Source organism: Triticum aestivum, chromosome 3B (genome assembly GCF_018294505.1).
Source record: "Triticum aestivum cultivar Chinese Spring chromosome 3B, IWGSC CS RefSeq v2.1, whole genome shotgun sequence".
Lineage (NCBI taxonomy): Eukaryota > Viridiplantae > Streptophyta > Magnoliopsida > Poales > Poaceae > Triticum > Triticum aestivum.
In genome coordinates, this window is record NC_057801.1 from 746,831,815 (window position 1) to 746,841,915 (window position 10,101).

A 10,101-nucleotide genomic window follows, 5' to 3' on the forward strand; every position below is an offset into this window, starting at 1 on the left:
TTTTTTACCGTCGAGTGGAAAGTTGCCTAACATGGTTTCTAAGTTGTCTGTCTCAGAAACCAAGTTGCCTATATTGCTATGAAGTTTCCTACACCCCCTATTTCCAAAAATACTATGGAAGTTGTCCATCAAGGGACCTAAGTTGCCTATAATGTCGAAATTTTTTAATGGGATATAAGTTGTCTATCATGATTACAAATTGCAAAACTGTGTGGGGATAGTTGGTAGGAGAGCCTTATTCTTTCCTTTTCTGGGGGAGTCTACCCGCCAATGCTACTGAGCGCGTGGGTGTTGGCTAGTCAAGTCGTGGGTGTTGACTGGTTGCATAACTAGGGACAGATGAGACATTGCATAGGGGGTGATTAGAAGTTTCCTAGTGGGCCAGATTAGACAGTTGCCCACAAAACTACACAAGTTGTTCATAATTATGGCACGAGGTGCCCATGAGAATAATTGAAATCTCCAGATATAATGATGGAAAACACACATGAGTTGCTTCTTGAATGCACTGGAGTTGCACAAAAACACCCCAAAAGTTGCTAACTTTTTTGTGTGATACTCGAGTGCATAATGATCTTAAAGTTATTGTCCTTGTTTTGCCTCCAATAGCCCCATCAATGGTGAATTTAGACTTTTCCATATGTGGTTTCTTTTTTGTAGATACCAAGCCAGAGTACACATGAGTTGTTTAGTGAGTGCAATAGAGTTATATAAATACACCCAAAAGTTGCTAACCTTTTCTGTGAGGCACTCGAGTGCATCACACAAATATTCTACCATAACTAGCTTCATCTCAAAGTTGGTAGTGTTGTAGAAAACTTACTTTCCAAGGTAGCCTAACATTATCCTAAGTTATCTGCCATGACTAATAAGTAGCCCAACATTATCCTAAGTTGTATACAATACTTTTTCGATGTGGTAATTAACTTAGTTTCATATATAGGCAACTTAGAAACATTAACAGTCAACTTTTTAATGCATTGTAGGCAACTAAAATAGTAACGCCATTTAACTGAGCATCACTGATAGGCAACTTCATAGTGTTTTAGGAAACTTAGGAAAAGAAAACAATGACAAGAAAATTCATAATATTGTAGGCAACTAATTTACAAAGTTAGACAACTAAGCAGCAATGATAGGTAACTAATTATCAATAACAGGCAACTAGATGTCAATGGTAGGTCAATTTCATAGTATCATAGGCAACTAGGCATCAATGATAGGGAACTGAATATCCATGGTAGGCAAGTTGTGATAATGTTAGCAAAATTCACTGATACACATAGTGCAATGAAGTTACTTATATGTAGCACTAAAGATGGGTCATGTTTTGTGTGATTTTCTCATTTTTACACAAATCAATCTAATAGGCAGTCCTACTAGGGAAAAAAATGAATTTGCTTTCATATAGCACTGAAGTTGCCTCCATCATACCCAAAGTTGCCTAAAAAAAGTTCGACAAAACCTATCTATATGAGATCTAGTTTTGAAGAACTCGTCACGAGAAACCCAACTGTGAAAACGCAATTGAATTCCAATGCTTATATCAAAAGTTACAGTTTTTTAAACTTTTTGGACCTTCAAATAAATGCACGTGAGACAAGATACCTTTTTTAGTAAATTGTGTCATGCGTGTCGGCTGCTCTTTTGATATTCGTGTAAACCGGACCGATCGGTCCTGTTAGACCGAATGCCCAGGCCTGTTAATGGCACGTGAAATGACAATTGTGCCCTCAAACATCTATTCAATCTTTTTCATTATTCTAGTGTCGTTTTTAAGGGTGGAGTCCACGTTTAACAGAATAAGTCTGTGTCTTATTTCTGGACATCACCCGTACCAAGCAAGCTAGCTCTTGGATTCCTTAAGCTAGCTTGCACACGCGCGTAAATTCGCACACCCGAATAATACGAGTACACACCAGCTGCCAACACTATTTAGTATCAAACTCTAGTCCTATACAAACTCAATGCATACACATGTATACGTACATGAAACGGACACATACATTGGGTTTAATTCCAACATCGATGTTCATGGGCGAGGGGATTATGTGCCGGGTCAAGCCAATGACAATGACCTTGATCTGACTTAGGCGCTTCTAGTGCTAGGGGTAAATTTGTCATTTCATATGTCATTTAGCACCATTTGGTCAACTGATGGCAGAAATGTTATATTGGAAACAAAATTTAAAGTTGGTGTTAGACAGGGAAGAAATATTTCTTCAATGTTAAATAGGGAAACGAAATTTAAAACAGTGTCTAAGGAATTCTTTCTTCATCATATGTACCATTATGTATCTTATTCTTCGCTGACATTCATTATATGCATTATCTATCTTATTTATTAGGGAATGTACCATTATCTATCAGTTATATTATTATTAACGGTTAAGGTTTGTGTATGAATATTTTTAAAGTAATTTATTGTGGGATTCTAATTCAAAGAAAGGTTGTTTATTGTTAAATATAACACGACGAGATTTGGTGTCAGGTTCTTTAAATCGATTCAAGGATTCAATGGCGACGAATACGGCTCCCAAACGCTGGCCCTTAGAGGCACTTGCACGAAGACTTCTCAACTGTCATCAACAAGGTTAGACCGGCTCCGATATGGGAGCGACAATAGCGGCGCGTCGGTGGCTTGTTCTGACAGCTGTAATGGTCGTTCAGTTGTCCATAAACCTCAATGTAATTTTTATTATGTTTGATATGTTTTGTATTTTCGGTGAATATTTATAATACATCTGATATCTTCGACAAAAAGTAACATGTATGTGCACGTGCATGAAACGAAGTAGAAAGGTACTCGGACTCCCTCAGTGACATTTTGTAAGACGTTTAGAGATTCCGTGGCCGTGTCAAAAAACGTCTTATCGAGAAATAAGGGATCCGGTGCTTCCCGCGCTCTCTCAGCGATTAGGGACTCTCGACCGTCGGATCGAATCTCTTGATGCATTTTTGGCCATCGGATCGAGCTCCTGAGCTATCTGGGCCGCCGGATCGAAACCCGGACCCTGTAGCACTGAACAGTTACCTCGCTCGGTGAAATATCTGTGCCACCGCGTGTGATTCTTGTCCCCCGCTGAGGGCATTTTCGTAATTTCGCTACGGGGTATAAAAGCCCAATGCCCATAGGGTTTCTCCCCAATCATCATCCTCCCTCTTCCTGTTCACGGAGGGGAGCCGCCACCGCCCCTACCCCTTCCAGAGCTCGTGCTCTTCCTCTCTTCCCCGCCCCCCTCCCACGCTGGCCGCCGGCCCCTTCCCCTTCCAGAGCTCGTGCTCTTCCTCTCTTCCCCGCCCCCTGCACCACTGGCCGCCGACCCGCCGACTCCTTCTCCTCCGGGAAGTACCTCCTTGTTTGCTCCTGTTCGGCGGCGGCCGTGGTCGAGCTCGAGCCCGGGCGCGGCGGCGCGGTGTTGAGCACGGCTATGGCCCGAAGCGGCGGGGGTAGAGGCGCAGGGCGACGCGAGGCCCCCACTGAGTGCCTCTCCACCAAATCCGGCCGCCACCAGCTTGCCTCGGCCTCCTCATCTTCATGCATCTTCGGGAAGAAGACGACCCGTGCTGAGTCGCCTCTGATCCACGGTGAGAAGACAGCGATGAGTTCCCTTTCCACTTCCCCCGTTTCCACGGTCTCTCTCTCAGATTATCTGTTCATCCGCTCGAGATTTGATTACGTGTGTCTGTCTGTTCATTTGCGGGGGGAGCTGGATCCCAAGGGCAGAGTTGCAGTCCTCTAGAGCTGCGGGGAAGAAGAAGAAGAAGATGTGATTCATATATTGCTTCTCTCTGGTGTGAAGACTCTTCCCTGGAATCAAAGATATGACTATCCCTGCATCATATAAAGTGTGGCCTGCTGGTATCCCCTTACTTCTATGTTGCTATGTGCCTGCGTTGTTCAAGTGCATACTATGTTAGTTGCTACCTACTGCAAGGAAAATTTAATATCTTTTAATATTCATGATCCACTACCTACTTATTAGTGTGTCATCGATCACTTTCCCGTACATTATGTTACCACTCATGGTTATCTGACTTGCTTATGCAATATATCTGTCATTGGATTGTGGGCTTTGGGTTTGATGGCGTCGGTGCGCCGCCGCGCTGGTTAAGGTGGCATCTTCTCTTGGATCCACTTTCTTTTTGTTTCCGCCGCCATGCTTTACTCGTTTCAGAATGAGTTGGTTGCAGATCCTCTGTTCTAGCTGTATGTGCGTCGGATCTGTTGCTGCAACACTTGATCTGCATGTGCTCGTTTGTTTTTTAGCGTCCCATTTCTGGTTGTCAGGAGGTCATCCTTGATTTGCTTGTTTTCCCTTGCAGGTTGGTCCGCTGCGGGTGCTTGTGGCTCTGGTCGGTTCGTCCTGCTGCATCTGCGGTCGCCAATCTGCAGGTCGATCTCTTTTCTTCTTCTATTCTCAGTCCTCCAGACCTGTGTTTGCTTGTGCTCTTATTAATGTCATTTGTTAGCCTCATAGGATTTTTAGTTTATTCTTGTCGACGATCCTCAGGTCTAGCTAGATCACACATTCAGAGATTTTTTGGTCTTTATTGTTTATTTATTACCTTATTGTCAAAGAGAGATATTCATGTCTGACATGGTTCCAAAGAAGAGATTCTTCTTTGATTTGTTTCTTTTTGTGGAGGAGCCTCAGTTCTGCTAGATTCCAAAGAAGAGATTTTTTGGTCTTTATTGTTTTGTTGGTACCTTGTTGTCAAAGAAAGATCTTTAGGTCTGGCTAGGTTCCAAAGAAGAGATTCTTCTTTGTCTTTGTTGTTTTGTCAGCGCTTTACTATGAAGCATGGCCTTTGCTTTGTCTGGCAAAATATAATACTCAAAAGGAAATGGAAAAGGTACAACATGGATGGATCTACGCCATGGCCAGACCAAAAAAAATGATGGAGATGTGGTTAGTGGAAGTATCCTGACTTTTCAAAATCGCCAATTAACATGCTTACTTTCATTATTTGAGGTGGTGGTAGACAACGGCTGCCTAGCAGATAGTTCAAGTCAGGCCAAGTCCTCCTTTTTTGTGGTTGGATCTTAGCATCGTCGGCTCTAAATTATAAAATAACCGAATATATCAAAATGATAATGACATTGGATTAAATTTAGAGGAATATGACAGAAAGTTTAACCTTTAATATTGTAGGTTTTCCTGATTGTCTGGCACCTTATTAGGAGACGACGATCGCTACCATGAATAGGTTTAAATGCCACATTGCTTCCATTGGACAAATCATGATAGAAAACTAATGTGCCTAAACTTATAACATAAACTATTGCTGCTTTGTTTTTTTATCGAGGATGTTTTCTTTAAGCATATGCTAATCACAGACTATCTCCTATTTCACTTAGATTATTCATAGGGCTCCAGGGATAACCACATTATTTTCACTTACATGTTCCTGATTCCTTCTTCGTCTCGCAGCTGGATCGGTGGGTGGCGACGTGTTCACTGTTTGGTCGAGTCGTCCACGGCGCTGTCGCTGCCGTCCAGGATGAGCTGCTCAGCCTGCTACTCCACGAGACTCCCTAGCAACAGCTGAAGTGAGGTTCCATGGGAACAAGCACCCATGGTTGTTGTCGCCGTTAGCATCGTCCCTTAACTGCGACCCTTTAGACCCTTTGCTGATCCAGCTCCCAGAAGGTCAGTGCCTGGTATAATTCCCTTTCTCTTCACCTTCTCCAACCACTGTAGTTTCAAGTCCCGTTCTGATCCTATTTGTAATGATCATATTACTTGGCATAGGGGAAGGGAAGTGGTTTCTCTCCGTCGAGGACGGCAAACAGAGATAGAGGAGGCAGATGTGATATGCTTGGCATTATGTTGTGAGGATAGAGGGCCATGGATCTGGATGTGGAGGTCAGTGGCAGTATCGATGCCTTTTTCCTCTTCTACTCGATACCTTGACCTGTTTCCTTTCACTGTTAGATTGTGAAAGTCCATACGACGTTCGTGTCAAGATGAGCGGTCGTTCCTGCTGACATTGTGTCAACTAGATGGTTGTATTCTTAAAACTTATCAATCAATTGGAGTCGGTTTCTATAATTGTTTTCCCTTCAGAAGTTTTTAACCTGCTTAATGCTTATTGTTCAGAATTTTAGGTGCTCTTTTGTCAGAGACCGCTTGATGGTTTGGTTGGGACTATATGATTTAGCCTATTCTTGGTGGCAACTAATTAGGCATCGATACCGTGAATCAGTAAACACTCGCAACAGGACTGTTTTTTTAACTTCCGGACATTTTTATTTATGTGAAAAATACTTTGTTTGGTGATACACTAATTCAGAATACTCATGCTTCAATTTCTCATGAACTTTATTCCTCTATCCTTTTTTATGTGTACTAATGTGTCTTTTTATCTATCCTTTTTCCTGTATACTAATGTGTCTTTATCTACTATCCTGCTACTGCACTACTTTACAGAGGAAAATTTATTCGATCATTCATTTTCTTGAGATTTACTTCATATATTGATGTAGTTTGTTTTGATTTCAGCAACGCAGAATAATGTATGTGGGAAGATCAGACAAGAAGAGGTTGAACTCTGATTCCACCCTGTGTTGTTTGCTGCTTAAAATTAGTCGACTGTGTGTTGTCTTGGTCATCATCAGTATTTATGTCCATGAGGTTTGGAGTAGGCCCAGAATGCTTTCGTAATTCAGTTCAAATTTCCATGTGCTGTAATGACTATTCAGTTGGATTGGCTTAGAACTACAAAGGTTGAGGATAAGCCATTCATCCTATAGGTTGTAGGTGTAATTGATCAAACAATTGATTACATTGTAGTCAAGATTGTAGAGCTTAAATGGTTCTTTCTTTCTATATGTTGTATGCATTCCTACTAGGTTTTTTGTTTGGAAATGCCAGTCACATCATTTCTGAATTCGGAATTGTGAAGGGTCCAATGAAAATCCAAGCAAGTTGCGGAGTGATATTATTGTTGTTTCTTGCGGGATGGGGATTGATAATTGGAATATTGAATGGGTACATTCACCGGACATGAGGGGTTGCCAATGTTATGGGCTTGATTGGTTTGTGAGTTACACCAGGATTGTGCTTTGAAGGTATTATGCAAGAGCTATTTTTATTTATGAGAAAACTTGGTATTTCGGTTGCTGTTGGATCATTAGATTATTGCCGATGTAGTACACGATTTTACAGGTTAATTACTAGCATGTAGTTACATCAGGATTGTGCTTTGAAGGTATTATGCAAGAGCTATTTTTATTTATGAGAAAACTTGGTATTCGGTTGCTGTTGGATCATTAGATTATTGCCGATGTAGTACATGATTTTACAGGTTAATTACTAGCATGTATACATTCATTGTTCTTTACAAAAAGAAACAAACGCTAACACAGATCATGGGAACATTCAGAGGAAAAAGATCAGTGATCCAAACCTAGCGAGTTAATGTTAACTAGGCTAAAACAAGTTTAATGAAGCTTTTGAGTTTTGATTGTTTCGAAATGAACACATAAAAGAAACTATTATATACCTGTGCCATTTATTTAGGGTGCTTAGAGAGTAAACAAGACCCTCCCTAAAAAAACAAAGATGATGTGGTTTCCTTTCAGTCCAGCAAATGCCAGTTTAACGAACCAGGATACTAACCAGGTGTCAATATAAAGAAAATTACTAACATGTATTAGTTCATTATTCCAAGTGAATGTTCGTCGAGCATCATTGCGTTTATCAAAAATCTTTTGTCTTCTTATGAACTGATAAAGCCCAAAAAGAATGTGTGCTGCTGTTGTGCTCACTGTCCAGAAAAAGAATCCATCCATAGTGAGGTGATCACAAATAGGAGTTGGGACAGAAAATTTTCCCTTCTTTTTCTTCTTACGTGACTAGCCAATTTTTCGTTCATGCCCAGAGTCTTGCAGCTTGTCCTTCTTGCATGAACCAGCATTGCCTTCAAAACCGAATCAAGTTAACAGTAGATCCAACATATTTTTCTGTCATTTTGTTTGTCAAAAGGGTGCATGCCACATGTCATGGCCATCAAAAGCATATATTACTTATGTTGCAATGGGATGGTGCATGGCTATTCTCAGACTCTAATATACCGGTTAGCTTTGTTTAAGTGGATGTCCAGATTAATGGAGCCCATGCTGAAACTTGCCTTTTTTTGAAAAATGGCATGTTCTCACATTTTCAATATAGATGCAGCCAGGGGCGTACCTACGTTAGCCCTCCCGGTGTCACAGGACACCGGGTAAATCTCGTGCTTACGCTATATGAGGTCCATATTTATGGGCTGGACACCGGTAATTTTTTGAGCTGGACAACGGCCAGCCCAGCGATTAAGCAGCGAGGCAGTGCGGCCCACGTAGACGTAGACACCAGCGGTCAATGCCCATCCGAGAGTAGCTAACGTGCGCACACCGAGACCTAGGCCTGGCTAGCTAATTAGCTGCCGATTGATTAATCGATCTCTATTTACTTGTATCTCTGTACGACGGCTCGCCTGTTCCGCTTCTAGCCTTTCTGGTCTGTCTCATCTGGTCACGGCGTCGCCCTAAACCCTAAACCCCCTCCGCTGCTCGGCCGGACGGCCAGTCGCCAGTCCGCCTAGTCGCCACAACACCCAACCACTAGACTCTATCATCCCGGCCTCTTCCGCTCGTAGCTTTCTGGAATTTTGATTTTTGATTTTTGAAGTAAACAAAGGTATGACGCCCTGCACTTGGTACTAATTGTGGATCTCTCCGACTCCCTCAACTATCCTCAACTATCAGTAGGCATCTCAATTCTATATAATTTCTGTTATCCTAATTGTATGGTTAGGGTTCTAAAATTTAAAGGTAATACAATTGGGACCAAATTGCTGCGATTTGCCAATTTCGGTTAGTGATTCACATCCAACTGGATTATTTCTCAACCTCATTGAAGGCAGCAGGAAGGCACAATGTCCAGTAAGTTTAACTCCCTAATTGTACAGTTTAATCAATATGCTTATTTATTATTTCTATTCTTGCATATTCAAACACAGATGATGTATCTCGTTGTGCATTTTTTCAAACACAAAAATCGGAAAATTATAGGAAAATTGATGGAAAGGACGTAGAGGGTTATTTGAAAAAAGTAATGCTCGTCACTTAATTTATGAATTATTGCGCAAGTTTATTTAATATGTACTAAGTTATTTTTTTATAGGCGATCAAGATCTATTGTCTGTCATCGTCCGATTATATTTATTTTCATTGTTTGGAGTTTGCATGCTTTAGTGTTGTACTTCACATAATCAACTAGTATTTCAAGTGAAAGTGAGACATATCATTTTGGGAGGGAATCTTACTGCCATACATTTTGAGTTGTCAAGTGTGCTATCATATATATGATGTACACATGGACACCGGGACATTTTTGTTCTGGGTCCGCCCCTGGATGCAGCTTGTATGAGAAGAAAGGCATGTGCTCATATATTTTTTCCATGCTCAATTATATGCATGTGGTTACAATTTCCTCTCTCCGATTTCACACGGATAGTTGGATTTTTGGGGTACATGTGTAGTTTCCGTCCCGACGTAGTTTTGATTGACTCCATGGTTAGTTGCTCATACACTGTTGGATGCTTAGTTCAGTTAAAAATATCATGCTGTATGAGTATAACTAAGAATACTAATGCTCTTTCGCTCATGCTAGGGCTCCAGTAAGAACTAAGCATCTGATATATATAGTAACATCATGACAGGGGCAAGGAGCGGCGATCCAATATACACCAACGATGAAGGTACATTCGTATACAATATGTAGCAGCACAGTCATCTCGGGCGCCTCGTGGCAGACAGAGAGAAAGTGATGTTTTTATGATGGTACGATGGCCTAGACTTGTCTTATTTTATTTATTATTATTATCAAACTTCTTTAGTTACACTCTTTTGGTACTAATGGTCTATATACGTGCTTTGTACTCTAAATCCATTACGTGCTTTGAATATTTATACAAGCCCCTTTATGCACAATTTGGCGATAGCATATGCCCGAGTAGTTTAGTCAGTCGAGTTTCAGGTTGTTAGTTATTCATTCGATTTTGAAAAAGCAATAATGATATATTCAACTAAAAATCTGTTCCAAAGAAAAAAAA

General features: G+C 41.1%; 1 long non-coding RNA gene across 8 annotated transcripts; it reads left to right on the plus strand.

Moving 5' to 3' along the window:
* Positions 1 to 3,167: 3,167 nt before the first annotated feature.
* Positions 3,168 to 6,943, plus strand: LOC123072157 (uncharacterized). 8 transcript variants are annotated; one of them, XR_006434872.1, is made up of 6 exons: positions 3,168 to 3,862; positions 4,327 to 4,396; positions 5,436 to 5,654; positions 5,757 to 5,870; positions 5,940 to 6,010; positions 6,105 to 6,943. It is a non-coding gene; the product is annotated as an uncharacterized lncRNA (long non-coding RNA). The 8 variants fall into 8 exon arrangements; XR_006434873.1 differs by having other exon boundaries at positions 5,436 to 5,665; positions 5,940 to 6,943; XR_006434871.1 differs by having other exon boundaries at positions 5,757 to 6,209; positions 6,507 to 6,943.
* The last annotated feature ends 3,158 nt before the right edge of the window (positions 6,944 to 10,101 follow it).